Source organism: Hyperolius riggenbachi, chromosome 8 (genome assembly GCF_040937935.1).
Source record: "Hyperolius riggenbachi isolate aHypRig1 chromosome 8, aHypRig1.pri, whole genome shotgun sequence".
NCBI classification, from domain to species: Eukaryota; Metazoa; Chordata; class Amphibia; order Anura; family Hyperoliidae; genus Hyperolius; species Hyperolius riggenbachi.
Genome location: NC_090653.1, coordinates 81,670,984 through 81,698,109, shown reverse-complemented (window position 1 = coordinate 81,698,109; position 27,126 = coordinate 81,670,984). Strand labels below are relative to the sequence as shown.

General features: G+C 46.7%; 1 protein-coding gene across 2 annotated transcripts in view; it reads left to right on the top strand.

Annotated features, from left to right (window-relative positions):
• LOC137528980 (protein kinase C delta type-like) overlaps positions 1-27,126 on the top strand; it is a 56,980-nt gene that overhangs the window by 6,330 nt on the left and 23,524 nt on the right. The gene's annotated exons all lie outside the window — the stretch shown is intronic.

The following is a 27,126-nucleotide window of genomic DNA, read 5'->3' as shown; positions in this document are numbered from 1 at the left end:
TACATTACAAAGCCTATTATACACTGTTGCAGCGGCGATCCGGATGCCAGTAACCCGCCGGCGCTTCCGAACGGCCGGCGGGTTACGGCGAACGGGGGGCGGAGCCAGTCCCCGGCGGCTGATCGCGTCACGAATGACGCGATCGCCGCATAGCCACTCCCGCAGCCGCCCCCGCCGATGGGCGTATTGCGGTCGTTTGGGCCCAGACTTTGCCGCCGCCCATCGGCTGGGGGCGGTCGTTATGTGGTTAAAAAAAACTAGTTTTTACCTTTTGTTCAGCCACCCTGGCGTTCTATTAAGATCGCCAGGGTGGCTGCGCAGCAGTATTTTTTGTTTTTCTTAAATCATGTAGCTAGCCTGGCGCTAGCTACATGATTCTCCTCTCCCTGTCGAATCCCTCCCACCCTTCCGATTGCCGCCGGCGATCAAACCCATCAGGAAATCCCGTTCTGAATGGGATTTCCTTTAGGGCTTCCCCGTCGCCATGGCGACGAACTGAATGTTGTAGTCTGTCAGAAGGAGTCCCGATCCACCCCATAGCGCAGCCTGTCGGTGATTGGCCAGGCCAGGGGGGGGCGCTCTTTCGCGGCGGGTAGCGGCACATCGGCGGCAATCGCGTCAGACATGCAGCTAGCAAAGTGCTAGCTGCGTGTATATTAAAAAAAAAAAAAGTTGTAAACATCGGCCCACCAGGGCCTGAGCAGTCCACCACGGCTGAGCTCGTCCATACCGCTAAGGTGGTTAATTAAAGGGACACTTAGAACTAGCTAAAAAAAATAGTTTTACTCACCTGGGGCTTCCACCAGCCCCCTGCAGCTGTCCGGTGTCCATGCAGTCTCGCGCCGATCCTCCTGTGCCCCCACCGGTGGCTACTTCCGGTTTCGGCGACAGGCTGGGAACGTGGGAAAAAGAAGATTTGATACTCACCCGCAGCTTTCTCCAGGAGCATAAACACTTGTGAGTCCCACGCCATCCTCCCACGGTCTACAGTTCAGTCCTGGTAACTCAGTCAGGTCCAGTCTGGGTATTCTGCGCATGCCCGGACCTCCCGCGCATGCAGAGTGTACCCAGACTAAGCCTATTACCAGGGCTGATCGCGGCTGAACGGCAGACCACGGGAGGACGGCGTGGGACTCATACGTGTTTATGCTGCTGGATGAAGCCATGGTTGAGTATCAAATCTTCTTTTTCCCACAGCTCTGGTTAACTTAAACCAGTACACTATCCTGCATCCTACATCAAAGGCAACAGCCTTAACCAGTACACTGGTGCAAAGTCAACTTACTTCACCAACATAATTTAGGCCTCTTTCATATGAGCAGCTGAAGGCAGTGAATTCACTGCCTGTTAGCTGCTCTCATGCACTGACCTTGCACTTGTTAACACTTGGTACCAGCATTGGACAGGCAGCCCCCCATGGAGTCACATCTGAGTACAGCCGTGCTTAGGCGCAACATGTCGCGGTTTCTGTGGCGTAGTAACACAGCGTATTAATCGTTGACATGCGTGCTCTTATAAACATTGCCATGTGGCTGCATGTAATTGCACCAGAATGGCGCATGTGGGTGGCAGGCGGGACACTGAACAGCCCAACAAAAGTGTAGTTCAGCGTCCCTTCTGAAAGAGGCCTTATCCCTATCTAAGGTATGGAAGATGCTTTAACTTTTAATTCACATTTGAGGGCAGAGCTGCCATAACTGTATAAATAATGCACAGAATTGGCGCTATGAGTGTTACCAGGACAAGGTAACAGTGTAAGGTGAGCAAAGTGTTAAGAATCAGAGTGAAAACTGAAAGAAAATCGAAGGCCCCAAATTAAGATGATGTGTTTGTTAATTAGCAGAGATCGTTAGGCCAGGCGCTAATCATTACTGGAACTAGCAAGCATCAGATACTCCGGTGTGAGTGGAGGTGCATAATAAGAGCAGCTTTCCCATTCCCCAGCAGCATGGGGCTGGCTGTTCATGAATAAATCTGAATGCTGATTAAGTCTCAGTAAGGCGGGAGAGCTCCAATCTATAGGATGCACACAATTTACATGATTACCTATATGTTGCTATCATGTACGGCATGCAGCCTTCACTTCTATCATCTCACTGCAAATAACCTGATTGTAGATTAGCCCCTACAGCCTTCTCCGCTTTTACTGTGCCGCTCCGCAGTAATGACATAGAAAAGAAAGAACAGCTCATTTAATTGTATCATTCCTATTGTTAAGAGTGGATCACAAAATTCAACAAATTTCTGATCACCTGTCGCTGCCCCTTTTTTAAAAGTCTGTCCAGGCAAAGCGTTTTTTTTTTTTTTTGTCTTCAAACTTTGCAGATATTTTCTTTGCTGGTACAACACAGACATATGCAAGATAAATTGTTAACATTAGATGCTGAATCGGTTTTGAAAAATGCAAAACTATCCTAACATGTACAGAGGGCATGGGAGACCGCAGAAGGGGTAATTCACCTTTGCCTTTACCTCTCACCCATGCGCTGCATGACGCTCTCCATCTTCCTGACACTTCTGCCTTCACAACCGGAATGTACGCTATGAAGGAGGAAGTGTTGGGAAGATGAAGGGCAGTGTTCAACGCATTTGCGAGAGAAGGCAACATAAGCGAGTTAACCCCTTCTGCAGAGGCCTGCACCACCCGTACATCCTAGGACAGTTTCACATTTTGCAAAACTGTCCATGCTTCTCCTTAAGCGGACCTGAACTCAGAACTTTCTCTCTGCTCTAAAGGATATGCAACAGCATAATAACCTTTAACCTCCTTGCCGTTATAAAAAATCCGGCAAGGAGGCAGCGCCGCACTTTTTAAAAAAAAAAATTTTTTTTAAAACATGTAGCGAGCCCAGGGCTCGCTACATGATAGCCGCTAAGCGGCGGCATCCCCCCACCCACTCCGATCGCCTTCGGCGATCAGAGTATGCAGGGAATCCCGTTGAGAACGGGATTTCCTGCAGGGCTTCCCCGGTCGCCATGGCGACCGGGCGGGATGACGTCACCGACGCGGCGAGCGGCGGCGATCGCGTACTACACGCAGCTAGCAAAGTGCTAGCTGCGTGTAGGAAAAAAAAATTATGCAAATCGGCCAAGCGGGGCCTGAGAAATCCTCCTGCGCAGGTTACCCCGAGCTGAGCTCGGGATAACCGGCAAGGAGGTTAAAGGAAAAAAAATCTTTGTTACAGCTTGCAATAAATACAGTGTGTCTACTTCCTGCTTTCATGGAAGAAGACATAGGGTTAACATCCTGTGTTTACAAATTAGCTGCTTTGCCATGGCAGAGGAGATTCCTGAGCTAACACAGCTGAGAGATCAAGTTATGGTGGTGATTAGTCACAGATGAGGGGGAATTAGGCTAAACTCTAAATGCATACAGGGAACATTTCTCTGTGTTTTCCTTCTGTCCTGTGCTATAGTTCAGGTCCACTTTAATGGTGAAGCATCTGTTACGGAACTAAAGATAAATGAGATAAAGACCGCATGAGAATAGGTGTTGATATAAATACTAGCTTTGGCTATGCAGGAAAGGAGCTATACCCAGTGTAGACACCATCTATTTTGGCAATTGTGTAAAGACAGGAGGAGCTGCAGTAAATAAATTAAAGGAAGAAAAAAATTAAAGGGCCTTTTTTCAGCTTGATCTGGGGTAGAAAATGAAAATATCTTTAAAAAACCCCACAAATACAGCATACCTCCCAACATTTTAAAGGGAATCTAAATTGAAAAAAAAAAAAGTTTCACTTACCTGGGGCTTCTAACAGCCACCTGCAGCCTCCCTGTGCCCGCGCCGTCACAGATCGAGTCTCCGGTTACCTGCTGCCACTAAGTTTTGTACTTGCTGACTCCATGGCCTTGGTTGTGTGCTTCCTTGATCACGCCCCCACCGCCAGGAGCATCCTGCACATGCGCAATGAGAAAATCTCGTACTGCGCATGCCGGGATCATGATGGAGGATGCACATGGCCAGGGCCGCAAGGAATGATCTGTGACAGCACATGGCCAGGGCCAGAGGAATGATCTGTGACAGCATAGGCACAGGGCTGCTGCAGGGGGCTGGTGGAAGCCCCAGGTAAGTGAAACTTTTTTTTTATGTTCCCTTTAAAATAATAAAGAAGGACACATTTAAAGGACAACTGAATTGATAAGACTATGAATGCTGCCATATTCATTTCCTTTTAAACAATACTAGTTGCCTGGCAGCCCTGCTGATCTATTTGGCTGCAGTAGTGAGCGAATCACACCAGAAACAAGCATGCAGCTCATCTTAGAATATCTGACAATGTTAGAAACACTTGATCTGCTGCATACTTGTTCAGGGTCTATGGCTTAAGGATTAGAGACAGAGAATCAGCAAGATAGCAAGGCAACCAGTATTGCTTAAAAGGAAATAAATATGGCAGCCTCCATATCTCTATTGCTTCAGTTGTCCTTTAACCTTCCTGACGGTAAGCTCGAGCTGAGCTCGGGCTATGCCACGCAGGATTCTTTATCAGGCCCCGCTGGGCCGATTTGCTTAATTATTTTGCATGTATACCGTGATCGCCACCGCTCGCTGATTCGCCGCTACCCGCCGCGTTAGACAGCCCCCAAGACCCCGTGTGCAGCCTGGCCAATCAGTGCCAGGCAGCGCTGAGGGGTGGATCGGGACTCCCTCTGACATCATGACGTCGGTGACGTAATCACGATCGTCGCCATGGCGACTGGGAAAGCCCTGAAGGGAATCCCGTTCAGAACGGGATTTCCTTATGGGCAAGCGCGCCGGCGGCAATCGGAGGGGTGGGAGGGACGCCGCAGGGAGGGGGGCATCATGTAGCTAGCACTAGGCTAGCTACATGATAGAAAACATTTTTTTGCAAAAAAAAAAAAAAGGGCCGCGGGAATCAAACCGCCAGGGAGGTTAAGAAATGCCCCCACTACACCCCTAGTCAAGCAAACCATAAAGAATTATTAATAAGCAAATGATTTAATAGTTCAAACCACACTGGTCCTTTTTTATCATCACTACTTTTACTTCTTGTTAACATTTGAAAATAAAAAAATATATCAATTTAAAATACCAAAATAGAGTTTAGAGTCAATTAAATACATTTTGCAATAGAAAAATACATATATTTATATAGATCTTTAGATCAGTCCTGAAAGAGGGACAACTGAGGAAGACAGATGGACTGGGATCCAAAAGTGGGGCTGTCCCTGTCAAAAGATGGAAGCTCAGTTAGGGCCTATTCAGACTATGCGCGTTCCTAGCCGTTTTCAGGGAACGCAAAACGCCTAGAAACGGCTCCTAATGCTTTTGAATGGGCTAGTTCACATGTATGCGTATGAGACGCATACGTTTCTTATCCGCATTGCTGCATGCAGTTCTGTGCGTCACGCATAGAAACGGACGCAATGAAAGTGTATGGACGCATATCAAAAACGCGTACTATTGCGTTTTTAGCGTACGTTTCCCTCTGCGGTTCCCATAATTCTTTTTTATTCCCCTGGGTCACGTGTGTGTGCAAAACGCAATATAAAACGCATTAGAACGCAAGAAAAATGCATGCATTTTTCAACTTGCGTTTCTTTGATTTTATACGCGTGCTTCATACGCTGACAGTCTGAACAGGCCCTTAGACGGCTACCCAACACCAGTATCTGATGGGACGCACAAGGGCCACCTAATACTATTATCTGTGGGGAGAAGGTGCACAAAGAGTACCCACAGAGGATCTGAGGAATAATACAAATAACTTGTGTTGGGGTGTGTCTAGTCATAAAGTATGCAGAAAGAATTAACTTGTTGAGAGTTTTTAAAATGCATTTAAAAACGCATACCAATGCATTTTTAGGGCTCGTTTCCACTATTGCGGTGCGGAATCGCCTGGATTCCACCGCTGATGAAATCGCATGCGGATGCGATTCTGCATGCGTTTTTTGCGGCGAATTTGCATAGGTGAGGGTATATGTGATTTTAACCATGTCACTGCCTGTGTGAATTTACATTGGTACCTATGCGAATTCGCAGCAAAAAACGCATGGGGAAAATGCATGCGATTTCCCTATTAAATACATTCCACTCGCAGGCGAATTCTGCGGCTCTTTTGTGCGGTTCTTCACCGCTGAAAAAAAAACGCACCTCAACAACGCTACACTTAATGGAGACTGGCTCAAATATCTCTAACCAAAAATGTACTTCTACACCAAACACAGCGCATCTTTGAATTTGGTGAGAAAAATAGCAAACTGCTTGCTTGGTTGTCTAAAGATTCTAGTGTGCCTACAGCCATTCCTGCTATTTTAGACAATAACCATCTTCTCCAGGTTGATCCCGAGCAAATTAATATGGCCTTTACTGCCTTTTATAAAACCCTCTATTCTTCCAGAGCCCAGTTTACCTCAGAGGATTTAACTAACTATCTAGATAATATAGATATGCCATCTTTATCAGATCAATGTAAAACGCTTCTTGACAGCCCAATTTCCATTGAGGAAGTCCAGGAAGCTATAGCTGACCTTAAAGGGAAGGTTCGGGGAGGGCTGTAAAAAAATAAAAATCAAAATCCACTTACCTGGGGCTTCCTCCAGCCCGTGGCAGGCAGGAGGTGCCCTCGCCGCCGCTCCGCAGGCTCCCGGTGGCCGACCCGACCTGGCCAGGCCGGCTGCCAGGTCGGGCTCTTCTGCGCTCCAAATGCCGGCACTTCTGCGTCCCACGCGGACGCTCTGACGTCATCGGACGTCCGCCGGGCTGTACTGCGCAGGCGCAGTAGTTCTGCGCCTGCGCAGTACAGCCCGGCGGACGTCCGATGACGTCAGCGCGTCCGCGTGGGACGCAGAAGTGCCGGCATTTGGAGCGCAGAAGAGCCCGACCTGGCAGCCGGCCTGGCCAGGTCGGGTCGGCCACCGGGAGCCTGTGGAGCGGCGGCGAGGGCACCTCCTGCCTGCCACGGGCTGGAGGAAGCCCCAGGTAAGTGGATTTTGATTTTTATTTTTTTACAGCCCTCCCCGAACCTTCCCTTTAAACCAAACAAGACTCCTGGTTTAGACAGCCTCCCTTCCGCATTTTATAAGTGTGATATTTTGGCTCCTAAATTACGCTCCCTATTTAATGATGTCTTGGAGGGACACCCCCTTCCTGCGTCATTCTCAGAAGCAATAATAATTTTAATATTAAAGCCAGGAAAGGACCCAACACAATGCGGGTCATACAGGCCAATCTCCCTACTCAACACCGATGCCAAAATCCTAGCTAAGATATTAGCAAATAGGGTTAAGCCAGTGATAACCTCTCTCATCCATAGAGACCAATCTGGATTTATGCCCAATAAGGGCACTGATATCAATTTGCGCAGGCTTTATACTAACATATCATTGTCCTCCTCGGTGTCCAGTCGAAGGGTAGTTGCCTCGCTGGACACCGAGAAGGCATTTGATTCTGTGGAATGGCCCTATCTCTGGGAGGTCCTGAGCCGATACGGCTTTGGCACTAAATTTATTCAATGGGTACAAGCCTTATATCATAATCCTAAAGCTAAAATTCGTACTGGTAACACCATCTCTGATTCATTCCAGTTGCAACGGGGTACCCGTCAAGGGTGTCCACTCTCACCATACCTTTTTGCTCTTGCCATAGAGCCCATGGCTATTCTAATAAGAGACTCTGAACGCATTAAAGGTATCCCAGTGGGATGTATTGAGGAAAGGATCTCTTTATATGCAGACGATACCCTACTCTATCTAAATGACCCGGATGACTCCTTGGCCTCAGCCCTAGACATTATTACAACTTTCGGCACATTTTCAGGCCTTAGGGTCAATCAGGATAAGTCTGTCATCATGCCACTGACTAGGTCCCAGCTTATTATACCCTCTAATCCTCTACATGGGATGACTGAATTTAGGTATTTGGGCATTCTAATAACAAATTCTGTGAATGATTATATTAGGCACAATATACAGCCGGTTGTTGAGGCCTTTCGTAGGAAATCCCAGACTTGGAAAAACTTACCGCTCTCACTTATTGGGAAAATAAATATATTTAAAATGATCTTTCTACCCAAATTTCTATATGTCCTTCGTAACTCGCCAGTAGCTATTCCTAAAAAATTCTTTAAAAACCTCCATTCCTTAATCTCATCATTTATCTGGTCAGGGCAAGTTCCCAGAATTGCTCTTAATACGCTACAACTAGCTATTGATCAGGGGGGGGGGGGTCTGGCCCTTCCTAATATGCAACTATATTACTATGCTGCGATATTGGTTACGGCCAGATGGTGGTTTTCCCAAGATAATTATGACCCTGCAGTGGTAACTGAGGCGGCTTGTTTGGGTTCCTACGAGAGGCTTACTCTTCTACTGTACAGAGGTACTAGCAATGATGAGCGTTGCACTGTCCCAATGCTAACAGTATGCAAAGTATGGTCTGCAGCGGTTAAATATCTAAAGGTAGAGAAGCTAATATCTCCCTACACACCTATATGGGATAATACTAATCTGGTGCATTTTACTCAGATACCTGACCCCAAACTCTGGGCGTCGGCAGGAATTAAGAATCTACAACATATCATTAAAGATGGTACATTATTAACGTTTAATAAACTGAAGCAATCCTACTCTATTACAAATAAAAATGTTTTTTCGCTACCTGCAGCTTCGGCATGCCTTCACGGCGCAGTTCCCTGGGGGTCCGCCCGTGCTGGAAGTACACCACCTTGAAAATACTCTTCTGACAAAGCATCTAGACAAATCCTTGTCAGTGATATACTAGGGCCATATGCAATTCACTTATTCACCTGAGTTTTCTCCTAGGCGATATTTTTAAACTTGTCAATAAAATGCCCTTTAAGCCACCAGAAAACAAGAAAATACTCAAAATAATTTTGATAGTACCTTTTCACCTACTTTTTGGTACTTTTTTAGTTGAAAAGTACTGAAAAGTTATTTTAATCGAAGATGAAAAATTATCTCCTGGGAGAAAAGTCAGGTGAAAAAGTGAATTGCATATGGCCCCTAATGTCCAAGAATAATGAAAAGATTCTTCGCTGCCAAGAAAAATGGAATCTGGACATTCCAGGCCTAGATAACACTGATTGGGAAGACATTTTGGCTGATTTTGTGAAAGTTCCTATTTCGGCTAGGGATAGGCTTATACAGGTTAAATTCCTACATAGGACGTATCTTACTCCTAGAAGAATGCACAATATTAGTAATACTAACAGTGCGCGGTGTCAACGATGCTCTGCTGAGAATGGTACATTCTATCATATGTTTTGGAGCTGTGCAAAGGTTAAGCTATTTTGGAAAAGTGTCTTTGATATTTTAAATGAAATTCTGGAGACCTATGTCGAATGCACGCCCAGACTTGCACTGTTGGGACTATTCGAGGAGCCAACATATAATAAATATACGCAATACCTAATTCGTATACTGTGCTTTTATGCACGCAAAGAAATATTAAAGGGACTCCGAGCAGTGCAGAAACTATGGAAAGATGCATATCATTTTAAAGCTCTCTTTCTCCTCTTTCCAATGATATATAAACCACCACCCTACGTCTTTTAGTTTGCTATTTTCGCGATTGAAATTGCCGCGGCCGCGATTTCGATCGCGAAAATAGAGAAAACTAAATGGTGTAGGGCAACGATTTAGGTGTCGTCAGAAAGAGAACTTTAAAATGATATCCATCAAGCCATAGTTATATTGTATTACACAGGACCAGGGCTGTGGAGTCGGAGTCGGAGTCGTGGAGTCGGGCAATTTTGGGTGCCTGGAGTCGGAGTCGGGAAAAAATGCACCGACTCCGACTCCGACTCCTAATGAATTTGTAACTGTAATTAAAATAGAAAATATGATAAAATGTTCTATTTCTCAGATAATAGTCATTAAAAATAATGTATATATACAGTAATAGCTGTGCTTAGTCCACAAAAATGAAATAAACCAATCAAAATTAGTTACTTGTGCTGCTTCAATAAAGCAGTCCCCGTATTTTTAAGGTCAGATATACATATCTGATTGTGACTGTATATATGATGTGTACACAGGAATCTCTTATATATTCTAAATAACATCTATGCTGTAAGAATAAATCCTGACGTGTAGCCGTGTCACTAATAGAGATGGTCAATGAGATGGAAATAATTCTGCATTGATGCTGATTTATGCAAATGTATGCACTCCCTTTGCTGATGAAATCAAATAATTTGATATGTTGTTAAAATTTGGTTTGGTGACTACAAATTAAAGGGTACCTGAGACGGATGAAAAGTAAAGTTTTATACATACCTGGGGCTTCCTCCAGCCCCCTTCAGGCTAATCAGTCCCTCGCTATCCTCAACCACCCGGATCTTCTGCTATGAGTCCTGGTAATTCAGCCAGTCAGCGCTGTCCGGCCGCATGCCGCTTCCACAGCCAGGAACATTCTGCACCTGCGCAATAGTGCTGCACAGGTGTAGTATGCTCCTGGCAGCGGAGTGTGTGCATGCGCACTACGCCCGACTGGCTCAAGTACCTGGACTCATAGCAGAAGATCCAGGTGGTGGAGGAGGACAACGAGGGACTGATTATCCTGAAGGCGGCTGGAGGAAGCCCCAGGTATGTATAAAACTTAAATTTCATCTGTCTCAGGTTTACTTTGTTACACAGTAGTACTATACTCTACATATGCACTCTCCACAGAGCTGCAGGGAATCCACTGAGAATGTTGTGCACATTGAACACAGAGGTGTTGTCTGTCACCCATAAACCTTGTTCAGATTGTGCATGAAGAATGTGTAATAGAGGAAGAAGTACCCACAGTACCCACAGTCACATTGCCTAGGGCCTGATCCATGTTCAGATGTGTAATAGAGGAAGAATCTCCTCATTCCCCTGCAGAGTACCTGCACATCACTCTTACATGTACCCACAGTCACATTGCCTAGGGCCTGATCCATGTTCAGATTGTGCATGAAGAATGTGTAATAGAGGAAGAATATCCTCATTCCCCTGCAGAGTACCTGCACATCACTCTTACATGTACCCACACTTACATTGCCTAGGGCCTGATAGATGTTCTTTGTTCCGGTTTGTACCTTTTACAAGTACTCTTACCAAGGACTAGTTTTAGTCTAAAGGGAATAAATATAGTAGTCTACATATCCTTCTCACTCCAGTTGTCTTGTAAAATTCCTAAGCGTTGCCAATTAAGAGACGAATTTCATGTTACATACTTTTAATCAACAAAATTGTAATATGCAAATTAGAGGAGTCGGAGTCGAGGAGTCGGAGTCGTGGAATCCTAAACTGAGGAGTCGGAGTCGGTGGATTTTTGGACCAACTCCACAGCCCTGCACAGGACGACACTTTCCCCAGTGTCAGAAGCTCCATTCTGCTGAATGCAGCTGCTGATTTTGACAAAAAGTCGCCCTGTGTAATACAAAATAACTATGGAAAGATGGATATCATTTTAAAGCTCTCTTTCTCCTCTTTCTGACGACACCTAAATCGTTGCCCTACGCCTTTTAGTTTTCTCTATTTTCGAAATCTCGGCCACAGCAAATTCAATCGCGGAAATAGCGAAAACTAAAAGGCGTAGGGTGGTGGTTTATATATCATTGGAAAGAGGAGAAAGAGAGCTTTAAAATGATATGCATCTTTCCATAGTTTCTGCACTGCTCGGAGTCCCTTTAAGGGTTTGGAAAGGGGAGGAGGTGCCCTCTATAAATATGTGGAAACGCACTATTAATCGGGCCCTTCCATTGTACCAAATGACGTATAAAAACCGTAATTGTCCCTTAAGATTCCATAAAATCTGGACACCATGGTGTGAGAACTTCTCCACAACTGTCTCAAATGTGGAGTCTTAATGCCCTATACTTTTTCTTTACAATATCACGTCTGGGACCATTGGAAATGGTGGTGCCTTGGTGTGTGGCCGGGGGGTGGGGTCGGAGTCATTGTCTTCTTCCTTCATCCTTTCCCTTCTTTTCTTTCCTTTTTACTTTTCTTTTCCTCTCTTCCTTGGGGACGCTGTGGCTCATGCGTCATGTCCTCCTATTGCTTATCATATGTGAGCAGTGTTAAGCTAGTTTTCTGTGCAGAATATGTATACTATGCAATCCTAACTACTATGGTTATTACATGTAGTATTATTTACTTCATCAACATATGTGTTAATACCATAAGTTACTGTTCCATTCCTAATTGCTGATGTATTTTGAGCTATTGGGATGTTATCTCCTGCATATGGGAGTGCAGTGTTCTCACTGTTCTGTACTGGTACATGTTTTTCTCTGTGTCTTATCAAAATAAAAATTGATTTGTTAAAAAAAACCAACGCTACACTTGCATTACATGTGCGAATCTGCATGCGTTGGACGCATGGGGATTCGCGTTAGTGGAAACGAGCCCTTAACCAGTTGAGGAGCACAGGCTTACACCCCCCCCCCCCCCCTAGTGACCAGGCTATTTTTTACAGTTCCACACTCTGCAGGTTTAACAGTTTGCTGCACGGCCATACAACTTAGCACACAAATGAATCTTTCCTCCTTTTCTTGCCACTAACAGAGCTTTCGGTTAGTGGCATTAGATTGCTGCTGCTTTTTTAAAATTAATTTTAATCTTATTTATTTTTTAATAATTGTCCTTATTTTTGTTTCTCTCCCTACCCCGAGATCCAATCAGTGGATCACCTCTCATAGGCATCTGCCTATGAGATGGGATCACATTGTGAGCAACTCGAGGGGACAGCTTTGTCACTAAGCTGTCCATTGTACAGCGCTGCATTAGATTGCAGCGCTGTACAACTGAAATCAACAGGTTTTTTTTTTCATTTCTAACAGCCTGCTAGCTCGATAGCGGGCTAGCAGGCTGATGTCAGAGCTCTGCTCCATCACTCATCGGTGATGTGAGTGCATCTCCCGCTAGTCTCCGCCCCCAGGACTTGATGCGTTAGACGGTCGGAAGCGGGTTAAGCAGCCCATAGACTATCATTATATGTATTTTTGCATGAGTTTTCAAAAACGCAAGAAATTCACTAAGTTTGATCCAAGTCTAAAACATAGTAAAGCTATTCTAGCAAAACATGAAATGTGGCAATAGGAATGTGCCTCATCACATCTTATATAATAGGAAGCAGAACATCTGATGTAAAAGATGTAAAAACTACATTTTGAATCTCCTATTCCCTCTATACATTGGCCTCTAAATGCATATAATGGGGGCACATTAAAAAACCCACCTTACTGTGGACTTTATGATATGATCATGGTGACAAATGTCATAGGTAAAAGAACCCACTCAGTATTTATGAAGCCAATAGATTTCTTGTATCAGTAAAATGCAGGTACCAATACTAAACCACTTTCCAACACCTACTTTTAAATCTTGTAACTCTTAAAGGAGTTATCAGGCATAATAAATAAAAATAAGTGCTACTTACCCAGGGCTTTGTCCAGCCACAATCTCCCAGCATGTCCCTCACCGCAGCTCTGCCCGCAGCCGTTCACCGCCTCTGCCTCCCGGGCCCCGGCGATGACGTCAGGCTGACCTCTAGGTCGGCCTGTGTCAATCACCGCCAAGTGGACCTGAAGGTCGGCCTGACGTCATCGCCGGGAACCGGGAGGCAGTGGCGGCGAACAGCTGTGGGCAGACCTGCGGCGAGAGACATGCTGGGAGATTGGGGCTGGACGAAGCCCTGGGTAAGTAGCACTTATTTTGATTTAAAATGCCTGATAACTCCTTTAAAAAAAACTCTGAAGCCTCCAGAAAACACTGTTTTTATTTTACAACCCTGTGGAAAAAAATCCACGATTTTCCAGGTCGTGGATTTTGCTGCCCGAGGAGGCAGAGCTTTGGGCTGTAGCTCTAACTCCAGTCCAATCAATCAAGAGGGGCTGGGAGAGGCAGAGATCTGCGCAGATTGACAAAGTAGAGGCAGAGCTACTGCCCAAAGCTCTGCCTCTACAAGGAAGCGATCCCCTAATCTTTCCCAGGGGATTTCGGGGGATTGAGATTTCAGCCGTGGGGATGTGGCATTTCAGAGGGGGCATTCATGCTTAACAGCATTGTTAAATAAAAACAGTGTTTTCTGGAGGCTTCAGACTCACTTTAAAATAAAATTCATTTACAAACATTCCGGCTATTCCAGTTCATAATCAAAGTCTACCACCAAATGTAATTGTTCCACTGCCAGAAATTGGCTCTATAAAAGCTGAACTGCAAAAATTATCCACCCCTCCTCCAATATCTTCAGATGTCCCATCCTTTACATTAGGTGCCAAAAATCCCTTACACCAAAATTAACGAATGCCAAAAGAAATGTGGGCGTTTTTTTTTTCCAACGAACTTTATTGGCAAGGTCACCACTGCCATCTTGTGGATATTTCTTAAAACTACAAGCAGAGCTATAGTAGCCAAGACAGACAGAAGTTTGTCTATGTGATATGGGATACCTACAGTAGATAAGCTTTGGAGATCCTGTTTATCAATGAGTAGAGATAACAAAATTCCACTTCTTTGCACGTCGCTTTTCATAATTTGATTGCAACTTTTATAATGCCATCTTATAAAACAGCAATACAATTCTGTACAGTGGCAATAGGTGATCATTGTACCTCGATGTAATCTGACGGTAATTCACCGTGAATAAAGACACAAGTGGAAAAGCTGTATTTTGGGTGCCAAAAAGGGTTTTTAACAATTTATTAAAGAATTACAGTACATAAGAACATTATTCAAGTTTTCAAAAATCACATCAAAATTCTTCACTTCAATAAGATAAATACTGAAATCTTAACAATCTTTCCTAAAGACAGCATTTGACAAACCAGCACAATAATGGCTTATGATCATCAGTGTTAAGAAAGATACAGTACTCTTAAAATCCAAGTCAGTCAGCCAGGGCTGGTGCCACTACATGACAGGTGTAGCTTGCACCTTTCCCGTCAGCAACCACTCCACCTTACTTTAAGCATTTTCCTTTAATCACCTTTCCCATCCTCCAATACCCATCTCATCCTAACTTATTCAAACATAAGACATGACCACCTGATAACATTGAAATGATACCTTTAATGGATATTGGCCACAGCTTAACATCAACCAAAATGAAATGAACAACAAGCAAACACGGTTCCCTTGCTCCTTCGAGTGACGCTCTACCAGCAGTGATCTCCAGGTTATCTTCACATGTAACCAAACAGCCCAAGTCGCATCACTGACTCTGGGCTCTCTGGGCTTGTGATTTTAAAAGCTCCTGCTAATGTTATCCTATGTGTGTATTCACACTGGAGCGATGTGATTTTGTAAAAAGAATCCCCCATAGCATTGCATTAGCAAGAGCTAGCGTTTAAAAAGCTCTTGTAGTATGCACCAGCCCTCAGTCATATCACACACTTGGCATATAAACACTAATCCTGTGTCAGCCAAAGCAGACTGATATTGCAGGGTCCATATCTGCATCCCAATGAAATAAACATCCAAAGGTAAGCATTGACCCTAAGGGCCCTTTTCCACTAGCAGTCGCAATCACAAATCAAAAATGCCAGATATTGCAATTTTTCATTAATTTTGTTATGCAATTGCGATTTTTCATTTGCATTGCATTATCCCTCTTAAAATCGCTCCAGAAAGTGATTGGGATTTGCAAATCGAATCACTATAGTGAAAAATACTTTTCATGATTTCTATGATAAAGTAGCAACCTTAGCGATTTAAAAATAACTAGCGAGTTGCGATTCAGCTGTGCAGTGGAGAAAGGGCTGGGACCCACCAGAGAGATTTTGCCCCAATTCAAAAAAAAAAGTTTTGCCAATTATTTCAATGGTGGGGAACCCACTAAGTGATCCTGATTAAGGCTAATCGCAGGACATGCTGTAGCCATCTTGCCAACATGGCCAGTGGTGTAGCTAAGGAGCTGTAGGCCCCTATGCAAGTTTTACATTGGGGGCCCCCAAGCACTCTATACATAACAATTGACACGGCGCACCAAAACCTGCCAATGGTAACTACAGTGTCACAAGGGCCCCGATGTGGTCGCAACCTCTGCAACCCCTATTGCTTTGCCCCTAAACATGGCTATTGAGTATCTGTACAAAGTATATTCTGTGTATAATCATATTGCTTAGACTTGTGGTTCTATGACTATTCAGCTCTGAAAAGGTTAATTGCTGAATACTTTGCAGTGCTTGCAGTTTTCATTCCCACAGGAAGGTGGGGGATTCCTGCCACCAATAGGAGAGCAGCTTTTAAACTGTGGCTTTGAAGCCAATGAGAGACTTAGGAAATGGAAAGTGCTAGAACTGTGAGGAGGCTGGAGAGAGGAACGCAGCGGTGTGCTAGAGGAGATCTGGGTGGCTTACACAGCCATACACAGAGTTGTGCTGTATGTGAGGTGAAATCCCCTCTCCACAGAGACTACTGCAGGGCCGGGCCGAGGCAGAGGCGAGAGAGGCTCCAGCCTCAGGGCGCAGTGTAGGAGGGGGTGCAAAACTAACTCAGCTGTCATTTCCCTATCGTGTTCGAAGCAGAGAGAAATAAGAAAAGGGGATACATGGCAGTGACTGCAAGCCAGATAACTAAAGATTAAGGTGTGTGTGTGTGTGTGTGTGGGGGGGGGGGGGCAGGGGTGTCTGGTGGCCTGGGGCGCCTCTTACTCTAAAAGCAATCAGTGTGTGATGGGAGGGATGCACTTTGATGTCTCAGCCTTGGGTGCCGGAGGACCTTCTCCCGGCTATGGAGACCAGTGACTGCATCCTATCTGAAGAGGAGTATTGCAGAGCACTCTACAGGGTGACTGCTTCATCTGAAGGAACTGTAAGCAAACTACTTTATTACTAAAGTGTGAAGGAAGTGCAGCAGTGATTGGCTGATAGTGGATGCAGTTTATTGTATCTTTTATCACCTGCCTGCACTGCATCCCCTGCAGATTCACAGCCTCCCCACCTTCAGCAGAGCACGATAAGTACCACCTGTTTACGGACATGGTTCCTGTATAACATGCCATTCACGTTTGTACACCTGCTGTGATGCATTAAAGCTACAGTGCCAGACACTCTTTGCTCTTTTTTGTATTAGGCTCCTGCACAGTAGAGCAGACCCGATCGGGCTTGGCTGTTTCTGCCTGAGCCAGAACAGAAAGCCACTACTGCGCTGGAGCTGGGGAAGTAAATATTGCATGTGCTACTGTGCCACAGATTGATATCAGCAGATTGGTGTGGGTTTTGGGGGAGCCAGTGCTGGAATGGATGGAGAGAGGACAGGGGAAGCCTCATTAGGATCCAGAGGCTTCCCACCTGTCGCGGACGGTTGCGGGGCCGCAGGCGCGTCCTGTAACCGTGAAGAAAAAGCGATCGCACTCGATTCCCTGCATCGATTGCGCTTCAAATCGATACAATCTGGGTTGAGTGTGTAGGGGGAGCTGAAGTCCTTTTCTTAGCAAAGAGAGCACCATCCTAAAGGCTGGATGGCTCTTTTGATATGCTAATGAGCCTGGGCCCAGAGAGTCCCTGGCTTCAAGCTGTGCGGATGGCCCATCCATCAGGTATAAGGTGACACCTAGCTGATCTCATGTAGATGTTAATTAACCAAGGGGTGATCAGGATGCCTAGGTGCAGCCAGGCAGGCTACAAATCTCCGGGAGGTCTTGACACCTTGCTCACTGGTAAAGATCAAAGGGGAAGTCAGCTGTTAGCAGCTAGAACACATCCTGAATAAACCTGAGTCTCATAGCATAATCCATAACTTCCCAGATCTGTCATATTTCTGGGGTTCCTGAGATGGCAGCTTTGCCAAACGTGGGGGAAGTGTAGCATGAGCCCCGGTGCTGGTTCTGAGGAAGTTTCAGAACATTCTGAGGTAAGGACTGCCAGTTAGGCAGTTTGAAATTGCCCTGCTGATACCACAAGGGTCTCACCCCTCATGTTTGGTATCAGGCTGCTGGGTACATCGAGGCAGACCTGAAAATATTAATAAATCTGCCCTGACCTGTACGGTTCTGTGAGATAGAGCCCATATATGGTTACGGCATGATTTCTGGCCCCCAGGACAAGGGGAGGACTCATCTCATGTTCTAAGGGGGGGTGTGGGCCCGCCCTCACTCCCTCCTACTGAATCAGGGGCATAAGAATGGCAGAGGAGCCAAACTCAGGGTCCTCCACACTGAAACATCTTGAACTCATCAGATGCCAGCTTGAGGATATTCTGGCACCCACCTGGTCTGAACTCTGAACTCAAATTGAAACCCAGAACTCTGTTTTCCCACAAAAAGGACATCTTTCCCGGAACTAAGTATTTTTCTCCCTTCTTTTATTTTTTATACTGGCTATTACTGTCTTAATAATTGTGATTTTAATAATTGTCTGTATATATTAATTATTTATATTGCGTGAATAAACGACTTTCTCCAAGTCATTCACTGTCCGCTACCCTGCTTATCAGCACACACACAGAACTGATCCCGGGTCTCTGAAGATACGCTACTGTTTGTTTGTTGTTGGCTAGACAGAATACCGTGTGTTTAACCGTTTTATTCGCAGGACTAGTCAGTCAGTTAGTGGGCTCCACGGTCCCATGGTAACCGCGGTGGTGGCAGTTTACTCTGAACCAGTAGGTGACGTTGTAATTACCCGTGTCTCACAGGCTCCCTTCTGAGTTGTCTGCGGCTAATTCTTAACGGTTCCTGCGCATTGACTGCGACCAGAGTTCGCACGATCTGTGCGCTGGCACCGTTTAGAAGGCTAAGTGCGGTCAGCCACTAGGGCTCCTGTGACAGTGTTAGGCAGCGGTTGGGACCTGTGTTGTGCTGAAAGTATCTGCGATAGCGCTAGCGCTATCGAGAAACGAACTAATTCGTTGGTGTAGCTGGAAGGCAATATATTTTTTATATATACAGAGAGACTGTGTAGCCAGTACCCCTCCCCAAAAGTTTTATTTTATTTGGCATGGAAATGTCCGGGAACTACCAGAACATGTGCCTAGCAGACCTGGAAAATCTTTGCGAAGAGAGGGGCATTGGCATCCTCCGCAAGAACAAACGGGACCTGATAGCAGACTTGTCCAGATGGGATGCCCAGCAACTGCGGGAGCCGGGAGTGTCCGCTGAAGTGGATACCAGCCCATCTGACAGTCTAGGGGAACCAGAGACTGAGACTCCTGACCGTACAGAGGTTGTGCATCCTGAGGGCCCTGCATCAACAATTACGCAGGAGAATGTCAGTGTGGACCCCAACCCCAGAGTTTCTGAAAGTACTCGCCTGGAACCGGCCAGTACTGGACTGTCCATGGGTGCTGACCCGGTAATGCAGCAGGCATTACAAAAGCTGATGGAGACTGACCTGGACAAGTACCTGCAGTACATGGCGGAGCAAAAGCGAGAGGAACGGGAGCGGCAAGCCGCTGCTGCTGCAGAACGCCACGCGGAGAGGGATGCCGCTGAGCGGGAACGCCAACGACAGCATGAGCTAAACATGGCAAAAGTGCAACAGGCCAGCCGGAGTTCACCGCCCAGCCTCCCTGCTGAAGGAGCTGCACCACCCGTAAGTGCAAAATTTAAATTTGCTAATATTGAAAAAGACACAGACATTGACTTGTTTTTGCGGTCTTTTGAAAAAGCATGCCGTCAGTATCGTCTGTCCCAAGACCAGTGGGCCAGACATCTGACACCTTTGCTGCGCTACAAAGCGCTTGATGCCTTCGCAGAATTGCCTGCGGAGAAGGATAATGATTATGCTGCTATAAAAGACGCTATCATTACTAAGTACCAGCTGACGCCAGAAGCCTATCGGAAAAAGTTCAGGGCCTGTCAGAAAAAGCCTTCTGATTCGTACCGAGATGTGGCCAGCAGCTTGCTCACCACACTCCGCCAGTGGACACTAGGCCTCACCAAAGGGTCTTATGATGTCCTGGAGGACTTGATAGTCCTGGAACAATTTCTGAACATTTGCCCTGCTGATGTACGCCAGTTTGTGCTAGAACGCAGGCCGGCTTCAGCAACTGTCGCTGCAGACCTTGCTGAGACTTTTGCAACTACCCGGGTGGCTGATACCCGCAGAACTGTCCCATCCAGCTGGAGAGGAGGTCAGCCCAATACCTCGGCAGACCCTCCTGCCCCTGTGAGCCGTCCGCCACAGAGGCCACCCAGCGCAGCTGCTGCACCCAGGCCTGCAGCGCCTGGAGAGGTCACCTGTCACTACTGCCGCCAGCCCGGACACATGAAATTCGACTGTCCGGAGCGGAGACAGACACCACCAGCACCTGGATCATCTGCATCACCTGCACCTCACCCACAGCAGAGGCAACCCGCCAGCGAACCACAGCCTGGATCATCAGATTTTGTCCTGTTTGCACGCGGACAGGAAATCCGCGACCGAACCGACCAGCAGCAACTTGTTAGAGTGAACGGCAAAGTTGTCACCGGATTTCGAGACACCGGAGCTGACATCACGTTAGTTCACTCACATCTTGTGCCAAAGGAGAGCATCAGCTCCAGCCGATCCCTTGCCCTTACTGGAGTAGAGGGCACCCTTTTTCACATAGCCCACGCGACAGTGAAGCTGGATTGGGGAGTGGGAGGAATCCAAGAAAGGGTTGTTGGGGTTATGAAGGATCTCCCAGTCCCTGTGTTGCTGGGGACTGATTTGGGCAAGCTTGTGTCCTACTATGAACCTGCCACGACCGCCTTGTCGCTCACGGAAGGAGACGGACTCTCCACCCACCACCAGGTACTTTATACACTTGGGGGAGCACCAGGGGGAGGTGGGTTGAATGTGCCCAGTTCAAGGGTACCAGGTTCAATAGTGCCTGCTTCAAAGGCACCTGAGTTTGATGTACAGACTGTCTGTTGTGATGATGCTGTAACTGTACCTGAGTTTACTGTACAACCTGTCTGTAATGAAAAAATGTCTATACCAGTCAATGTCATTACTGCATGCAATGATGATTTGAGTAATGTCCGTCTGTGCCATTCTGACAGTGTACCTGTGCTAGCAGTACCGCGCAGCTGCACTGCTCAGAACCCAAGCTCAGAACAGGTGGAGGGGGTTCCGGCCTCCTCCCCCTCTGACCGCAGGGATGAGACCTTTCAGCCGCTGGCCTCGTGTGACATGAGCCAGTTGGCTGAAACTGACAGCGCCGTATTCTCAGCCGCACTACAACGTGACCCAAGCCTGGAGGTGCTCAGGCAGCAAGCCGTTGAGCCCCTCGCAGACGGGGCCGCTTTCAAGGTGTACTGGGAAGGTGGGAGACTGTACAGTGAGTCTGTACAGCCCCCTACAGGTAGATCCCACGCGAATACCAAATGGCTTGTGGTCCCGAGTGCGTTCAGGGGACATGTGCTGAAATCCGCACATGGTAATCCTCTGACAGGGCACTCAGGGGTCCGCAAGACACTTGCCGGTATTCGGAAACAGTTTTATTGGCCCCGGATGAACAGGGATGTAGCAAACTACTGCAGAGCATGTGCCGTCTGTCAGGAGCTGGGAAGGTCCAGGGATCCCCGCGGGGTTCCCTTAGGTCCACAGCCACTTAGCAGGGGAACCCCGCGTGGGCTGGCTGTTGACCTAACCAACCCACTGCCCGTTGTCAGCAGTCCCGGCAGACACCACGTCCGACTGCAGTGGCGCAAACGCCCTGTCCAGAATGGTCCATGTCGGGTCAACCCTGAGGGTAGCAGACCGCGCCCGGTCCAGGGGAACCGAGCCACAGGCTCCAATAGGTTTTCCCGCCGCACCGGCAACCCGAGACCCGTCAGCCAGGTTGGCCGACACGCAGCGGGCAGCCGACCCCAGAACGCCAACGGGGAACTAGATCAGATCTCGCAGGTTAGCGGCAACGACACACATCTTGCTGATGAATGTCTATCTGCCTTCTCCCCAGGGAGGGCTGTCACGGACGGTTGCGGGGCCGCAGGCGCGTCCTGTAACCGCCCGTGAAGAAAAAGCGATCGCACTCGATTCCCTGCATCGATTGCGCTTCAAATCGATACAATCTGGGTTGAGTGTGTAGGGGGAGCTGAAGTCCTTTTCTTAGCAGAGAGAGCACCATCCTAAAGGCTGGATGGCTCTTTTGATATGCTAATGAGCATGGGCCCAGAGAGTCCCTGGCTTCAAGCTGTGCGGATGGCCCATCCATCAGGTATAAGGTGACACCTAGCTGATCTCATGTAGATGTTAATTAACCAAGGGGTGATCAGGATGCCTAGGTGCAGCCAGGCAGGCTACAAATCTCCGGGAGGTCTTGACACCTTGCTCACTGGTAAAGATCAAAGGGGAAGTCAGCTGTTAGCAGCTAGAACACATCCTGAATAAACCTGAGTCTCATAGCATAATCCATAACTTCCCAGATCTGTCATATTTCTGGGGTTCCTGAGATGGCAGCTTCGCCAAACGTGGGGGAAGTGTAGCATGAGCCCCGGTGCTGGTTCTGAGGAAGTTTCAGAACATTCTGAGGTAAGGACTGCCAGTTAGGCAGTTTGAAATTGCCCTGCTGATACCACAAGGGTCTCACCCCTCATGTTTGGTATCAGGCTGCTGGGTACATCGAGGCAGACCTGAAAATATTAATAAATCTGCCCTGACCTGTACGGTTCTGTGAGATAGAGCCCATATATGGTTACGGCATGATTTCTGGCCCCCAGGACAAGGGGAGGACTCATCTCATGTTCTAAGGGGGGGTGTGGGCCCGCCCTCACTCCCTCCTACTGAATCAGGGGCATAAGAATGGCAGAGGAGCCAAACTCAGGGTCCTCCACACTGAAACATCTTGAACTCATCAGATGCCAGCTTGAGGATATGCTGGCACCCACCTGGTCTGAACTCTGAACTCAAATTGAAACCCAGAACTCTGTTTTCCCACAAAAAGGACATCTTTCCCGAAACTAAGTATTTTTCTCCCTTCTTTTATTTTTTATACTGGCTATTACTGTCTTAATAATTGTGATTTTAATAATTGTCTGTATATATTAATTATTTATATTGCGTGAATAAACGACTTTCTCCAAGTCATTCACTGTCCGCTACCCTGCTTATCAGCACACACACAGAACTGATCCCGGGTCTCTGAAGATACGCTACTGTTTGTTTGTTGTTGGCTAGACAGAATACCGTGTGTTTAACCGTTTTATTCGCAGGACTAGTCAGTCAGTTAGTGGGCTCCACGGTCCCATGGTAACCGCGGTGGTGGCAGTTTACTCTGAACCAGTAGGTGACGTTGTAATTACCCGTGTCTCACAGGCTCCCTTCTGAGTTGTCTGCAGCTAATTCTTAACGGTTCCTGCGCATTGACTGCGACCAGAGTTCGCACGATCTGTGCGCTGGCACCGTTTAGAAGGCTAAGTGCGGTCAGCCACTAGGGCTCCTGTGACACCACCTATCGAGTCATGTATCCCCCAGGGATATTTATTACAGTGTCTCCTTAAAGGACAACTGCAATGAGAATGATATGGAGGTTGCTATATTTATTTCCTTTTAAATAATACCAGTTGCCTGACTGTCCTGCTGATCATCTGCCTCTAATACTTTTAGCCACAGACCCTGAACAAGCATATGCAGATCAGGTGTTTCTAACATTATTATCAGATCTGACAAGATCAGCTGCATGCTTGTTTCTGGTGTTATTCAGACACTACCGCAGCCAAATAGATCAGCAGGACAGCCAGGCAACTGGTATCATTTAAAATAGAGTTAAACATGGTAGCCTTCATATTCTTCTTACAATAGTTAACCTTTAAAGATAATCTGAACTCTAAAATTCTTACAATAAAAAGCATACCATTCTATTCATTATGTTCTCCTGGGCCCCTCTGTGCTGTTTCTGCCTCTCCCTGTTGCAATCCTGGCTTGTAATTGCCATTTTTATGCAGTGTTTACAAACAAAAGACATAGCAATTGATAGGCTGAGAGTAGCTCAGTGTGTGAGTCATACAGAGTGTGCAGGGGGCCTGGAGAGGGTGTGTATAGCTTCTATCCAATCACAAGCAGCACAGCACATTCCTGCCTGACTGCCTCAGCCCGACAGAGGAGAGAAGATTAGATCATATAACAGAGATAATACAGCCACTGTGCAACTAGGAAAGGCTGCAGTTAGATAGAGCACATTAGAACAGGTATAGGAACTTATAGGATAGAAGAAATAAGGCTCAACATTTTGTTAGAGAGTCTCTTTAACCTTCCTGGCGGTAAGCCCGAGCTGAGCTCGGGCTATGCCGCGCAGGAGGATATCTCTGCCCCTGGTGGGGCGATTTGCCCCATTTAAAGTGCTGTGCGCGCAGCTAGCACTTTGCTAGCCGCGCGCACGGCTTGATCGCCGCCGCTCTGCAGCGATCGCCCGCACGCAGCGGCAGGAGAGGCCCCACCCGCCAGAGCCCTGCGCTGCCCGGACCAATGAGTTCCAGGCAGCGCTATGGGCTGGATCGGAGGCGTCTGACGTCAGCTGACGTCCATGACGTCATTCCGATCGTCGCCATGTCGACAGGAGAAGCTAAACAGAGGACCGCGTTATGTACGCGTTCCCCTGTTTGTTATTGATGCCGGCGACGATCGCACTAGAGGGACACATGTGCCCTCTAGTGGTGTTTCATGTAGTTACCACTCTGGTAGCTTTACATGAAACAAAAAGAAAATGGATTTCTGCCTATTTGGCAGAAAAAATGAACCGCCAGGAGGGTTAAAGGATACCTTAGCCTATAAAGACATTTTAAAAGGGGGAAGCAGGCATTTGAGTGGGCTCTCCTCATGCCCACTGCTCCCCCCCCCCCTTCTCCTCCGTCGCTCTGTCTCAACTACGTAGTGAGCATGCTCAGAGTGCTCCCGGTCGTGGGTACGTGATCGCCCATCGCCGGGCAGTGCCTGCGCAGTGATCTCACATCGCCGGGCAGCGCCTGCGGAGTTTTCCCCGACCCTGAAGTAGGTTCTGGGGGGACAATGCATGGAAACGGAGGACGACAGAGGAGTTTTTAAATTTCTTTATGGGTTAAGGTATCCTTTAAAGAGCAACATTAGTGAAAAATAACATGAATAAAATTGCTTATTTTTACAATACAGTATAAACTCTGATATAGTAAACATTTGGGTATAGTAAACTACCTTTCCAGGTCCCGGCCAATCTCCATTATAAGTCTATGAGAGCAACGCCTGGTATAGTAAACTCTGATATAATAAAACTTCTGTTATAGAAAACATGTTTTTTGGCCCCTATGTGATGCTGACTCTGGATATAGTAAACAGAGGGTGGTGCATGCGTCATAGGTCAGTGTGAAACCCATGGTCAGCTGCTCCCTTCAGGCTGGTTGCAATTAAGTTGATTACATATGCAAGTGGCTTATTAGGATTTGCTGCATTTTGAAGAGAGGCTTCATTATTGGCTCAAGTGTGAGCAGAAAGTTTTGCAGGACATGTGCTGCAAGTCCCCCCACCGAGGTATCACAGCCACTCACAGGAAGTGAGTGGCCACCTCTATTCAGTGACATCTGCAATTTTAAGGAGCACTGGATACAGTACTAGTGATTTTGTCCAGCCTGGCTTGGCAGCCCTAAGGTATACTTAACCCTGTAGCCCACCAACTGTGCAAATGTTGTACTGTACCTCCAATGGGAGTACAGACTTGCTCCTTTGCAGCAGAGAATGTGCCAAGGCATGCTGGGCCATTTCTAGGTCAATATCTGATATAGTAAACTTCTAATATAGTAAACCACTTTTCCTGGTCTCTTGAAGTTTACTATAACGAGATTATACTGTATTACTTTATAGATTATATAGTCAGTGTTTGCCCATTGTAAAATCTGTCTTCTCCCTGATTTACATTCTGAAATGTATCACTGGTGGTGACATCTTTAGTTCTGCCAGGTGACCTGTACGGAATGTTCATTACTGAGAGTTCTATGCACAGAGGGAGATGCTGGGTGCTTGACGGTTGGGAAAAGCTGTTATTTTCCACAATGCAATAATAAACCATATTCAGCCATACAAATGTTCCTGATGATGTATTTGAGAAAAGGAAAATATTTCTTGTGGGAAAGGGATCTATTGGCTACTGAGTGGGATGAAGGTCAATCCTGGGTTACAGCTCCTCTTTAAATGTGTATCTGAGTAAAGGCAGCCATACACTGGTCGATTATGCCACCAGATCGACCAGCAGATAGGTCCCTCTGTGATAGAATCTGATGAAAGATGGATCTATTGGCTGCCTACACTGCAAACAGATTTTGAATCGATTTCACTATGAAACCGATTCACAATCTGTTGGGCTGCCGCCGCCGTCCCCTGCATACATTACCTGATCCAGCAGGCGCGAGTCCCCCGGTCTCCGCTGTCTCTAATCCGCTCTGGGCTCCAGCTTCACTTTACTTCCTGCTAGATAGAGGGTGCTCTACTGTTTAAACTTCCCCCGACAGGAAGTAAGTGAAGCCAGCTGGAGCCCAGCATGGAGAAGGGACCGCAGGGACACGCAGGTAATGTATTGCCGCTAGCATCAGTCGTTGGATATTCGAAAGCCGCTATCGACGCACTCCCGACACGCCGTTAGATCGAGCGAAATTTTCTGCGCGGACAGATCGATGGGACCGATAGTTTTCGAGTGGAAATTTGTCAAACGGTCAGCGTTTGCGCATCGATTTCACAGCAGATTCGATCACAGTGATCGAATCTGCTATCTATCGGCGGTAAATCGGGCAAGTGTATGGGAAGCTTTAGATTATAAATTTGTCATTTAAAGTGCTCTTAATTTACTGTGATTTTGGGATTTGACATCTCTGTATTTTCTGGTGCTTCTTTGGGCCAAATCCTTTCCAGAGGCTTTGGAGGGGTCATTATCTATTGCTTTCCTTTGCAAGCAACTGTTGGTATTCCATTATTGCCACAACTGTGAGTTCAGATGCTATGACCTATCTGTTAGAAAATATTGCTAGGTAAATTGTTAATTTTATCTTTTATTATTGGGTCTCCAGATCCAATAAAATTGCTTAGCATTATACTGGTTTATGTGCATCACTGGAGGTTGTGGGTGTCAAAAGAGTTGGATAAGAGCAGGACCCATCTAACACAGCTACACCTATGGGTGCGTTACTCTAGCTAAGTGATGTGTAACTATCCATTGAAAAATCCCACATATGGACTTGCCTTGATCCCCTTTGTTGTACAGTATGCTGGAGTGGGCCCTCCTTACTGAGCTGTGTTG